Source organism: Rhinatrema bivittatum, chromosome 7, assembly GCF_901001135.1.
Source record: "Rhinatrema bivittatum chromosome 7, aRhiBiv1.1, whole genome shotgun sequence".
NCBI classification, from domain to species: Eukaryota; Metazoa; Chordata; class Amphibia; order Gymnophiona; family Rhinatrematidae; genus Rhinatrema; species Rhinatrema bivittatum.
Genome location: NC_042621.1, coordinates 177,979,311 through 177,993,457, shown reverse-complemented (window position 1 = coordinate 177,993,457; position 14,147 = coordinate 177,979,311). Strand labels below are relative to the sequence as shown.

Here is a 14,147-nt window from a genome sequence, read left to right as displayed (position 1 = left end):
TGGACAGGGTCAGGATAGGAAAGTACTTTTTTGTGCTCAGCACTGGGTGCCTATCCCAAGCACCTATATTTAGTAAAATGAATAGCAGGTCTAAAATTAGACGCCTCAGTTTTGGGGAGTCTTAGGCACATTTTTATCCTAAAACTTAGGTGCCTAATTTTGGACGAAATTTTGCTGAAGTTTAGGAGGTCCATAGTCAAAAGCTATGTAGACGAATAACTCAAAAGTTATGTCTAAATGGCAAAATAGGCACATTTAGCCAATTATCTGGCTAAATTGTAACCAGATAAGTAGCTATCCAACTATAATTTTAGCCAGATGAAGGGGTATTATAGAGGCATTCCGGGCAGGGCTTGAGTTATCTGGCTAATTTAGCCAAATATTACATATTACTGCACTCAGTTTATGTCTAGTGCTGGAAGCATAAACTGAGTGTAGTTTACACTTCCAGCACAACTTGACAGAAGCTGTGTGGGACGTTGCTGGGAACGGGTAAGTACAGGCCCTACTCCCAGCAGAAAATTTAGGCTTCGGTAAGTGAGGGGGGGGGAGGACTAGTTTAGATTGCGGGGGGGGGGGGGATGCTAGGGCCCGGCCTCCATGATAGATTTTGCACAAGGCCAGATAGCTTAAAAACCTAAACGGTTCTATTCAATCATAGCCTATTTAGGTTTTTAAGTAATCCAGCTACACGTAGTTATATAACTTTAAGTAAATATATATTAAGTAGGACGTTTATCCCGCTGAATATATGGAACAGGTTATCTGGCTAATTTTTGCCACATGACATGTCCACTAAACGATCTACTAAATGTTGGTTTCTAGGCACCTAGCTCAAGGGCTCATCTTTCTTTGAAAATCATCCTAAATTTTATGTGCCTAAATTTAGGGAAGTTTTCAGCTATAAACTTAGGAACCTAGATTTAGGTTTTCCCTGACTGTCTCTGCGTAACTCTTGGACACATTTGACTTGATAAAACAGCAGAGTCCTTATGTTTCTTTTAGTTATATTTTTCTGTATTACATTTTGTACTTTGTTTCTTATTTTTGAGTATTTATATGTGAAAGGAGAAAAATGAAAAAACTGTGATACAGGTAAAAACTTTAGTCTGGTATGTTATATTTACTCATTATAAACAATTGAATTTGAATTACTTATGCGACACAGATTTTAATAAAATGGACTGAGGCCAAATCAGTGAACTACTGTGAACTGTCATGTGGCGTATTTGAGTCAGATCTTCTCTTTACCAGGCTTGCCAGAGCTGGAAATGCCCAAAAGATAGTGTTCATGGCCCTGGGAGGAGAGAATCCCAGCCATTATGCAACGGAGACACTTATTGGCCAAATATAGGTCCTACAATTCTTTTAATGTAGCCCTAATGTATGCCCATCAGCTGAAGATTGCCATTACAATGATTTGGGAGGTTAATAAGGTAAAAAAAATCCTGAAAAGTTGCGAATGAAGACTTATGGTGACAAAACTAAAATGGCTGCTAGTTCCGATGGAGATGGAAAGCAAAAAACAAATCCTAAACATGCCTGATTCAAACATTGTGTATAGCTATATCTTGGGACTTTGGTCACTAGTAGTACCTAACCCAGCGCTTCTCAACCAGTGTGTCGCCAAACACCGGCAGGCGTGTCGCGTCTCCCGGTGCCCCACTGCCCCATTGTACTTTCTTTCTCTCTTTTTCCAACCCCCACGGGCCAATTGAAAGCCTCCTTTCTTCCTACCCCCACTGTCCAATGGAAAGCCTCCTTCATTCTGCCTTCCCCCGCGCAGGCCAATCGGAAGCCTCCTCCCTTCTACCTGTCAGTGGGAATAGGAAGAAGGGAGGAAGCCTTTGATTGGCCGGTGAGGCAGGCACGGCATAGCCCGGGAGTGGGGGTGGGAGGAATGGCAGTGTAGAACCCCGACGAAGCAAGGCCGCTACGGGAGCCCATCCCCGTAGCGGTGAAGGAGAAAACCCGACCCCGATGGTTCAAGGCCACTACGGAAGCCCATCCCCGTAGCGGTGAAGAGAAAACTCCACCCCGACGGTGCAAGGCTGCTACGGAAGCCCATCCCCGTAGCGGTGAAGAGGAAACCCGACCCCCGACTGAGGCGCCCATCCCTGTGGCGCCGAAAAAAGAAGGCCCGTCGGATTAAAGCCACGGCGGAACTGGAGCCCATCCCTGCAGTGAAGGAAGAAGTTGTATTTGGTGAGAGCTGGTGTGTCTGTGTGAATGGATGCATGGGTGAGAGCTTTTGTCTCTGGGTGTGAATAGATGCATGGGTGAGAGCTTTACTCTGAGGGTGTGAATGGGTGCCTGGGTGAGAGCTTATGTCTGTGGGAGTGAATGGGTGCTTGGTTGAGAGCTTGTGGGTGTGAATGGAAGCCTGGGTGAGAGCTTGTATCTGTAGTTGTGAATGGAAGGCTGGGTGAGAGCTTGTGGGTGTGAATGGGTGCTTGGGTGAGAGCTTGTGTGTGTGGGTGTGAATGGGTGAGAGCTTGTGTGTGTGGGTGTGAATGGGTGCGTGGGTGAGAGCTTGTGTGTGGGGGTGTGAATGGATGAGATCTTGTGTGGGTGTGAATGGAAGCCTGGATGAGAGCTGATGTGAATGGGTGCTTGGGTAAGAGCTTGTGTGTGTGGGTGTGAATGGGTGCTTGGGTGAGAGCTTGTGTGTGTGGGTGTGAATGGATGCCTGGGTGAGAGCTTGTGTGTGTGGGTGTGAATGGAAGCCTGGGTGAGAGCTTGTGTATGGAGGTGTAAATGGAAGCCTGGGTGAGAGCTGGTGTGTGGAGGTGTAAATGGAAGCCTGGGTGAAAGCTGGTGTGTGGAGGTGTAAATGGAAGCCTGGGTGAGAGCTGGCGTGAATGGGTGTGAGAGCTTTTGTGTGTGATTGAGAGCTTGTATATAAGAGAGCATGAGTGTGATTGAGAGAGCAAGACTGGTCAGGAAGGTGATATGTTTCTGTGTGAGAAAGAGAGACTGGTCAGGAAGATGACTGGTGTGAAAGAGACAGAGACTGGTCGTGGGGTCTAATTGGGGATATGTGTGTTGTGAGTGACTGGTTGTGGGCGCTAAGGAAGAAGATTGAGGACAGAGCTTCAGCAGCCCTTGCTGCTTCTGGTGAGTGCTATTGGCCTGGAAGGGAAAGGAGTAGGAGAGTTGCTGGAGAGGGTAAGTAAAGGTGGCTTTTTAAATTTATTTTTCTTGATTGACTGCCATTTTAATTATTGGGTATTATGCGATGTCTGCTGTTTTGAAATATTTTATTGATATTTGGACATGTTTTGATCATTTTTGTGAGTGTTTAATTGAATATTATTCTGTTCAGCAGCTGTTTTGTAACATTTTTGGTATAACTTTACAGTTATTTCTGTGTGGGGCTCTGTAGCAGCTTGGCTTATTCTGTTTTCCCAATAGGAAATGTATTGGTGTTTAGGGCCTGGTTTAATAGTTGTATTTCTTAGATAGGATTATTACTGTTTGCGTGTGTTCCATAATATAGGTGTAACTTTGTGCGGGTTAGTTTGTGTGCATTATTGCAGATCCTGGGATTATGTTAGGTGCTATATTTCTCTTTCCATTTCTCCAGGTTCGCACTGCATGCAGAGTGGCTTTTTTGGTTTTCCATTCCAGTTTCTGTCTCCATATTTATAATTTGTGTTTTTTCTGTACTTGGTGAAGGTCAGTTCTGGGTAGGTGACCGAGGTGAGGTATTTTACTAGCATGTAGGCATTTGTATCAATCTTATTTGTTGTGTTTTCTCAATAGGATATGCATTAGTGGTAAATTACTGTCTTTTCATAAGGAAGGCTATTGTGCCTGGTAGTAAAGGGAGTTTGTTTTGCTTTTACTGAGATGTCATCAGAACCAGAATATCTTTTTTGTATGGTGAGTTGTATGGGTAATGTCCTAGATCTGCTGTGCACTCATTGCTGGGGGTAGAGGGGACTCCTGTGGATGCAGAGTGCATGTTTACATTTAGCCCCGTGATGGTCACGTGTTCAGTGTGTCACGCATGTGAGAACCATTTGTCAGGTGTGTCCCGGCCAAAAAAAGGTTGAGAACCACTGACCTAACCTATCATTCAGATAGACAAATTTGGCCAGGTCCTACAAATAATATCTTATTACTTTGCCACTATGTGATTGCATACAGTGTATGAATTGGACTCTGTCAGATGGCCAAATATTCTTTTTTGATGGCTGTAAATATACATCAGCCAAAAGCGTTTGGGTCTATAATTTCTGAAGATCCAGTTAATAGAGAATTATCTGTAGTACAAGACCCTAAGTTCTTTCTGTGTACATCCACCAGCTTCTTATACTATTCATCACATTTCATAAGCCTATGCTCAACAGCAAAGAAACAGACTGACATAATGATTTAGAATCTATATGGGTAGAAATCCCATATGTGTTGGGTAAGAGTATAGTGATAGGAGTATATTACCGTCCACCTGGACAAAATGGTCAGACAGATGATGAAATGTTAAGAGAAATCAGGGAAGCTAACCAATTTGGCAGTGCAATAATAATGGGAGATTAAATTACCCCAATATTGTCAGGGTAAATGTAACATCAGGACTTTCTAGAGACATAAAGTTCCTGGATGTAATAAATGACTGCTACATGGAGCAATTGGTTCAGGAACCAACAAGAGAGGGAGCTATTTTAGATTTAAGTCTTAGTGGAACGCAGGATTTGGTGAGAGAGGGTAACGGTGGTGGGGCCACTTGGCAACAGTGATCATAACATGATAAAATTTAAAATGATAACTAGAAAGGGGACAATAAGTATATCTACAGCTCTTAACACTAAACTTTCAAAAGCGAAACTTTGATAAAATGAGGAAAATAGTTAGAAAAAAACTGAAAGGTGCAGATGCAAAGGTTAAGTGTTCAACAGGCATGGACATTGTTTAAAAATACAATCCTAGAGACGCAGTTCATATGTATTCCACGCATTAAGAAAGGTGGAAGGAAGGCAAAAGACTACCATCATGATTAAAAGGTGAGGTGAAAGAGGCTATTTTAGTAAAAAAAAAATCCTTCAAAAATTGGAAGAAGGATCCATCTGAAGAAAATAGGATAAAACATAAGCATTGTCAAGTTAAGTGTAAAACATTGATAAGACAGGCGAAGAGAGAATTTGAAATGAAGTTGGCCATAGAGGCAATAACTCATAATAAAAACTTTTTAAAATATATCCGAAGCCAGAAAACTGTGAAGGGAGTCTGTTGGACCATTAGATGACCGAGGGGTTAAAGGGGCTCTTAGGAAAAAATAAGGCCATTGCAGAAAGACTAAATTAATTCTTTGCTTCCGTGTTTACTAATGAGGATGTTGGGGAGATACCAGTTCTGGAGATGGTTTTCAGGGGTGATGAGTCAGTTTAACTGAAACAAATCACTGTGAACCTGGAAGATGTAGTAGGCCAGGCCAGATTGACAAACTAAAGAGTAGCAAATCACCTAGATCGGATGGTATGCATCCTAGGGTACTGAAGGAACTAAAAAATGAAATTTCTGATCTATTAGTTAAAATTTGTAACCTATCCATTGTACCTGAAGACTGGAGGGTGGCCAATGTAACTTCAATATTTAAAAATGGCTCCAGGGGCGATCCGGATAACTATAGACCAGTGAGCCTGACTTCAGTGCCAGGAAAAATAGTGGAAACTATTCTCAAGTTCAAAATCGTAGAGCATATAGAAAGCCAACATGGATTTACCCAAAGGAAGTCTTGCATAACAAATCTGCTTCATTTTTTTGAAGGGGTTAATAAACATGTAGATAAAGGTGAACCGGTAGATGTAGTGTATTTGGATTTTCAGAAGGCGTTTCATGAGGGACTTTGTCAGAGGCTTCTAAGAAAACTAAAAGTCATGGGATAGGAGGCGATGTCCTTTCGTGGATTACAAACTGGTTAAAAGACCGGAAACAGAGAGTAGGATTACATGGTCAATTTCTCAGTGGAAAAGGGTAAACAGTGGAGTGCCTCAGGGATCTGTACTTGGACTGGTGCTTTTAAATATATATATATAAATGATCTGGAAAGGAATATGACGAGTGAGATTACCAAATTTGCAGATAATACAAAATTATTCAGAGTAGTTAAATCACAAGCAGATTGTGATACATTACAGGAGGACCTTGCAAGACTGGAAGATTGGGCATCCAAATGGCAGATGAAATTTAATGTGGCAAGTGCAAGGTGTTGCATATAGGGAAAAATAACCCTTGTTGTAGTTACATAATGTTAGGTTCCATATTAGGAGCTACCACCCAGGAAAAAGTTCTAGGCATCATAGTGGATAATACTTTAAAATTGTCAGCTCAGTGTGCTGCAGCAGTCAAAAAAGCAAACAGAATGTTAGTAATTATTAGGAAGGGTTAATAAAATGGAAAATGTCATAATGCCTCTGTATCGCTCCATGGTGAGACCACACCTTGAATTCTGTGTACAATTCTGGTCGCCGCATCTCAAAAAAGATATAATTGCGATGGAGTAGGTACAGAAAAGGGTAAACAAAATGATAAAGGGGATGGAACAGCTCCCTTATGAGGAAAGACTGAAGGAGGTTAGGGCTGTTCAGCTTGGAGAAGAGACAGCTGAGGGGGGATATGATAGAGGTCTTTAAGATGAGAGGTCTTGAACGAGTAGAAGTGAATTGGTTATTTACACTTTCGAATAATAGAATGACTAGGGGGACTCCATTAAGTTAGCAAGAAGCACATTTAAGACTAATTGGAGAAAATTCTTTCTCACTCAATGCACAATTAAGCTCTGGAAATTGTTGCCAGAGGATGTGGTTAGGTGCAGTTAGTGTAGCTGGGTTCAAAAAAGGTTTGGATAAGTTCTTGGAGAAGTCCATTAACTGCTATTAATCAAGTTTACATAAGGAATAGCCACTGCTATTAATTGGATCAGTAGCATGGGATCTTCTTACAGTTTGGGTAATTGCCAGATTCTTGTGGCCTGTTTTGGCCTCTGTTGGAAACAGGATGCTGGGCTTGAAGGACCCTTGGTCTGACCCAGCATGGCAATTTCTTATGTTCTTATAATGTGACTTCTGTATACCTCTCAAAGCATGGATCATGTTGTTCTGAGCCTGTTTAAACATCCTTAGTTGTTTTAGTGCAAGCAGTAGAAATGGCCTGTGTTTTAACATGCTGCTGAGATAATTGTCTCAGTGTAGTCTGTATCAAAGAACTTTTCAGTATAATTGTTCCATTTTAAAATGTCAGTATCATGCAAGCAGTACATGTCAGTACTTGTACTGTTGACTCAACATAAAAGTACTGAAGGTACTTGACAATTTGAAGCATTTTCAAGTTTTTGTGAAGTTGTGAATCAAATGTATTCTTAACTTAATGATGCTCTTTGTTTTTTTTTTTTATTTTATTTTGCAGTTGTGTCAATAGTGTGGTCATTTGAATATCTGTAAGAACACAAAGGAGTTTAATAGTCACTGTAACCTACAAGTTCTCCTAAGACAAGCAGGATGTTAGTCCTCATACATAGGCGACATCATCGGATGGAGCCCGGCATGGAACTTTGATCTCAAAGATTCTAGAGCTTTCAGCATGCCCTTCTGAGCATGTGCAGCTGTAGTCATTATCCTGCTCCCTAGGCAGAACCTTTCAGTCTCTTCTTTTCCGCGTAGCTGTCGTCTTGCGGTTGTGGAGCTCGGGCTCTTTTTTTTTTTTTTTAAGAAAATGTTTTTCACAGTATTCAGCTTTGCTCTATTCTTACAGTTTTGTAAGTGATTTCTAGAGCTGCAGCTTTTCTTTCTTTCTTTCTTTTCCAACTGTCTGTGCAGCCTGACAGTTTTTAATTCCCCCTAAAAAAAACCTGCTCCTGCAGGTTTTTGTACTTGTGTCCTCTCTTTGCTCTGTCTGTTTTTGTTTCCCTCACAGTGTTGACAAGACTGGAGTTTGCAGTCCGGTGATCCGTATAGGCCGCTGAGCCTGGGGACTCGCCTGAGTTCTACCTGGGCTGGAGTTCCATGGTGGTTCACCGATCGCTCACCATTGGTGGATTCAGATGGTGGAAGGATCGAGGACCAATGCCGTTCTTGTGGGGAGGAGAGCTCATCCTCCCCACGTCTCAAGGAACTAGTCTCAACATGTGGGAGCCCTGGATGATAGTGCCTGCCCTTCTGCTTGCCAGACTTGGTAATGCAATCTCCATGGGAGAGAGGGTGAGTAGGGCCTGGGCTAGCAGCTTGCTGCTGCACTTCAGTGCCATGCCCATGAACGATGCCCGTGCACAGCTGTGACCAATACATCGTTTGTCTGACGCATCGATGTCTGGACCATGTTGGGGACAAGGCCCATCTTCGGATACCAAGGTCTTCTTGACGGCGTTGAAGTCCAAGGTCACCCTTGTTGCATCGAGATGCTTGACCACCCACAATGCCACAGAGGCCTTTGGTGCCGTCAGCATCGGTGGAACTGGACTCTCGCTGCACTGATTTGGGCATTAGGGCCTCGGTGCTGTGGTTCCATGATGCGGCTCACTCGATACCACGGTGCTCTTGATGCACTCGATGCCACGGTGCTCTCGATGCACTCGATGGCACGGTGCCTTTGATGCACTCGATCCCTCTGCATGGTGCCCTTGGTGCTCTTGCCACAGTGCCCTTGGTGCATTCGATGCCTCAGTGCCTTTGAGGCACTTGATGTCACAGTGTCTTTGATGCACTCAATCCCCTCGGTATTGTGACCTCGGGCACTTTCCATGGTCTGTGCACTCGATGCCTCGGTGCCCTCATGGCTCTTGTTGCCGCAGTACACTTGCTGCACTCAGTGCTATGGTGACCGTGGTACCATCGATGCCCGTGGTGCTTTCAATGCCCCAGGGGGCCCTCTATGTTGTTGAACCCTTGATCCATCAAGCTGTATTCATGGCCACCCTAGGGGCTGGCGAGGTTGAAGCGGTAGCAAGCCCTCGATGCTGTTGACCCCACTAGGTCATCGAGGTGTGCAACCTCGGTGCCAACATGACCTCAATGCCATCACAAGGCGGTGCTGCCTTAGTACCATTGACGCCCTCAAGGCCATCAAGGTGTGGGGCCACTGGAGAGGCCTTCGGACCACCGATACCCCTCATTACCGCCTCAATTACATTGAGCCCCAGTGACCAGGCACTGGACCATGGCACTGGATTCCCCAATGAGCGCCCTTGTCACCACTGTGGCCGTCGACTGCCGGGACTCTCTGAAGCCCCTGCATGGCCCTGTAGTCCTCAGGGGGGCAGGGATTCTTGGCCTCTTACGGATTGAGCGCAGGGGTCACCATCTACTCGAAGCGCCATGCAGGTTACCCCATGCTTATCAGTTTCCCACACTGTAAAAATATAGCTTTGGATTGTCTGTTCTCCACAACCTCTTTGTGAGGTAGAGCCCAGTTAAGTCTCAGTTAATGTCCAATTTTATTGTTTTGCATTGTTCCTTGTTTATAAAAGAAATGGGATTTAACAAAATAAATTAGATATAGATTGCAGTATATAATGTGTATATTCTATATATTTCTGTCCAGTGCTAATGGTGGTTTTTCCCCGTTTTGTTAAGGACAGCTAGGGAATCCCACTCATATGACCAAAATTCTTATCTTCAATAAAAATGAAGTTTCTTACTTGTAACAGTTTTTCTACGAAAACAGCATTTCACTACTCACAGTCACTTCCACCTTCTCTTTGGAGTTGTTCTCCCCCCTAGTCAAAGTTGTTATGGAAATGGGGGGAGCCAGGGGTTCACAGCAGCATGGGAACTGCTGTCTGAGTAATGAAAGATTGCGTCTTGAAGAATCCAGCCAGTTCAGTGTGGCAGGCATGGATCATGTAATCCACTTGTGTGATTGACTTGCTGCTGTCTTCCAAGAATACTTGTTATAGGGAATAAACTTTGTTTTGTTGACATCTCACTATTATGGAAGGGTCTTTCATCCCTCAGCTTTTTTTTCCTTTGGCAAGTCTGGATTGAGGGCATTTTGTGGCAGTAATTTTTTTTTCCCAAAGTTCTTTTGAATTGTTTTCTAAGACACATACAGAGGTTCATATTCAGTGGCATTTAAGCAGGTAATTTGTGAGTTTTCTAGGTAGATGCAGATGTTTGAATATTTCACAACTTAACCAGCGAAATCACTTATCGCTTAAAATGTGAACATTCTGGGGACAGAGAGATACCTTCGGTTCCTGAACATAATCCGCTTTTAAGTGCCTAAAATAGTAGAATACAAGCCGTTAAGCCCGTTAAAACGGGCTACATCCCTCTGTCTCTCACCTCCCCCTCTTTCTCTCTCCCCTCACTCTTCACCACCCCCTCCCTCACCCACTCCTCCCCACCCTCCCTCTCCTATCACTCAGTCCCTCCCCCCCACTCAGTCTCACTCACTCCCTCCCCCCTCTCTCCCTCCCTCTCACTCACTCAGTCCCACTCACTCTCACTCAGTCCCCACTCCCTCCCTCCTCTCCCTCAGTCCCACTCCCTCCCTCCCTCTCTCTCACTTAGTCCCACTCCCTCCCTCAGTCCCTCCCCCTCACTCAATCCCTCCCTCCCACTCAGTCACTCCCTCCCCCCTCCCTCTCACTCACTCAGTCCCACTCACTCTCCCTCAGTCCCACTCCCTCCCTCTCTCTCCCAGTCCCACTCCCTCCCTCAGTCCCACTCCCTCCCTCTCACTCAGTCCCTCCCACTCAGTCCCTCCCTCTCACTCAGTCACTCCCTCCCACTCTCTCTCTCCGTCCCTCCCTCCCACTCAGTCCGTCCCTCCCTCTCTCTCTCTTCTCCCTCCCTCGCTACCGCCCGCTGTCGCCGCTACCGCCGTCGCTACCGCCGCCGCTCGCTACGGCCGTCGCCGCCCGCTGCCGGTACCGCCGTCGCCACCTGCTGCTGCCACTGGACGCCGCCATTTTTTTTTCTTTCTGAAGCTGCCTCAGAGCGACGTGCTCGCCCGCACATGCGCGGTAGAGCTGGTCTCTACTGCGCATTTGCGGGCCGTCGGTCACAGGCCATTTATAAGGTAGATAAATCAAATAAATTTTCAGCTGGATAACTCATTATCCAGCTAAAATTTAGTTGGTTAACTCTGCCCGGGAACACACCTATGTTAAGTTACCGGATAACTTATCTGGCTAACTCTGATCATCCCATAGCATAGTGCTAAAGTTAGCTGGTTAAATGTATCTGGCTATCTTTCAGATAGTTTTGATATTTAGTGGCACCACTGCGCTGCTTAATATTCTAACAAGGGCCTGGATTTATCAAAATGTGGTAAATATCGCATGCGATGGGAAAAGGGGCGTGTTTTATGGTAATAGGGAGTTTATTGCAATTTGCATTAATACCTATGCGAAGAGCTAAGTTACCGCAAATTGCAATAACTTTTTCGCACTTTGAGATAAGTGCCTGAAGGTGGTATTTCCTACATACAACCACAGGGGGGACCATGTTTACTACCAGGAGAGAAACTGACTAGCCATAATACCCTGACCCTAGATAGGTATTTATATCTGTATGGGAGGCCCACCTAGTAACTCGAGGTGAGGTTTAGGTATTAGTGTAGGGGTTAGGGGTCACTTTGATATTCAATGTGAGACGTACGAACAGAACAGTGCTCTCTTTTGAACATTTGATGACCCTCGGAGTGAGGAAACTCACCCAAAGATGAGATTTGTGCAATGTTCTCTCAACCTAGCTTTATGGCTAGTCTCTCCCTCTCCCCCTCTCTCCTTCTCTCTCTCCCTAAGTGGGAGCTTCAAAGTACCAAAACTGGCATCTGCGAACCACATCGCAACAGGCAATCAGCCGTAACGCAAGCTATCACATGGCTTAATGCTCCTGAAAAAGGTTGTAGCTAAAATCGGCGTTAAAGCCGTGCGATAGGGCTTCGCAAAACGGTAAACCCAGCCCACTCCCATGATAAGCCCTTAATGCATGCGAAAAAGCCTTAACGCATTTTGATAAATGAGGGGGAAAGTTAGCTAGAAAACTTTATCTGACTAACTTTTTCTAAGCATTTCCTCCCTACAGAGTCTAAAATGTGTGTTGTAAAATCTGATCCTTTTAATTTCAGTGTTTGAGGACAAGGGTTCTCAACCCAGTCCTTGGGATGCACCAAACCAATCACATTTTCAGGCGATCCACAATGTACTATATATGTATGAAAGAGATCTGCACACAGAGAACGAAGTGCATGAAAATTTACCTCATGCATATTCATTATGGTTGATATGAAAATCTGACTGGCTGGCTCTCATTTTAGAATGACAGAAATATTAATTTACTAGTGTATAAAATGTGGTCTTAAATGTAAATAAAATATACTTAAAAGCCACAGTGGAACAGATGTCTATGAATAGGTGCTAAGCGTGGTATATTATGCATTTTTATTTTTACTGGTATATGAATTTGTAATAGAATTTGTGGTACATGTCATAGTTAGAATAGGGCTAAAAATTTAACATTCATTTTTGGGCCCTGAGGCCTCCCTTTCTTAAATACAATGAGGTTTTAGTAGTGACACGGTATTATAATTTTAGTTGCAATTTTTATACCTTTTTTATGAAATCCCTCTATAATGCTTCGTTTCCATTTTTCAGTACAGATGATGTTTAAGTACAATCATTTTTGAATCCTTCAAAATTGTCTGTAATTGCATTAATTTTAAAAACCCCTTGTAATTGCATTTTCTGAAAGGTACTGTTGTCTTAAAAAGTGGCATATTATTACTAACATTTTTGACAAATGATTTAAATCTTTTTACAGTCTTCTGAGGAATTATGATTTAACAGCTCCCCTATGAGGAAAGGCTAAAGAGGTTAGGGCTTTTCAGCTTAGAGAAGAGATAGCTGAGGGGGGGATATGATAGAGGTCTTTAAAATCATGAGATGTCTAGAACGGGTAGATGTAAATCGGTTATTTACACTTTTGAGTAATAAAAGGACTAGGAAGAAATCCATGAAGTTAGCAATAGCACATTTAAAACTAATCGGAGAAAATTCTTTTTTGCTCAATGCACAATTAAGCTCTAGAATTTGTTGCCAGAGGATGTGGTTAGTGCAGTTAATGTAGATGGGTTTCAAAAAGGTTTGGAGAAGTCCATTAACTGCTATTAATCAAGTTGACTTAGGGAATAGCCACTGCTATTAATTGCATTAGTAGCATGGGATCTTCTTAGTGTTTGGGTAATTGCCAGGTTCTTGTGGCCTGGTTTGGCCTCTGTTGGAAACAGGATGCTGGGCTTGATGGACCCTTGGTTTGACCCAGTATGGCAATTTCTTATGTTCTTCATCTGAGATTCATAAATTCCTTTTCAGTTCTTAATTTTCTCTATCTTGGACATAGTCTTCCCATCTTCAGTCCTGCTGGATTTGTTTTCTTTTTCATCTTTCTCTCCATCTTTCTACTTTCCTTGACTGCAGGCCTTTGCCTAAATTATAGTTTCACCAGATTTTCTGAAATCTGCCTTCAGTTATGTTTGAGGTGTATGATCCTTTTTTAATTTTGTTTAAAATGGCAATGGTATGTCCAGACAGTTATAAGCAAACACTTTCCCACACACCAATATATACTCTCCCATGTCGTCATAATAGACACTACCGGTACTGAGTATACGTCCTATCCTGACATGGTCCGCATTTCGAAACAACTGTTTCTGCATCATGGTGAACTATTTCTTTCAGTTACATTGAATGACAGCGTAGTAAGAAATGCCATTTTTTAAGACAACAGTATCTTTCTTTTACTTGCAGTTATGCACAGCTGTAGACGTGTACTCTTTGAGCAAAGATAAGTTTTTAAATGCAACCAAAAAAAACTTTTGAAAAAAGTACAAATTTTGCCAGACTATTCATAAGACAATGAAGGTGTCCGTACCGGTAGTGTCTATTATGATGACACGAGAGAGTATATATTGGTGTGTGGGAAAGTGTTTGCTTATAGTATGTTTTGGAGTTTCCCTTGATTTTCATGCTGTCTTTTAGTGGATGTTCAGACAATTTCCAGCTTATTAATTACTTAAAATGTCTTTGTTTCCACCTCTTCTATAATAGCCCTAATGGTTTTTCCATGTTTATTGTACTATAATAGTACTTCAGGTTCTTTATGTAAGTAACTTAAACTGTAATAAATGCCCAGAAAAATCTTCTG

The 14,147-nt window shown here is 43.1% G+C and overlaps 1 protein-coding gene across 7 annotated transcripts in view; it reads left to right on the top strand.

Annotated features, from left to right (window-relative positions):
• KAT6B (lysine acetyltransferase 6B) overlaps positions 1–14,147 on the top strand; it is a 452,508-nt gene that overhangs the window by 358,200 nt on the left and 80,161 nt on the right. The gene's annotated exons all lie outside the window — the stretch shown is intronic.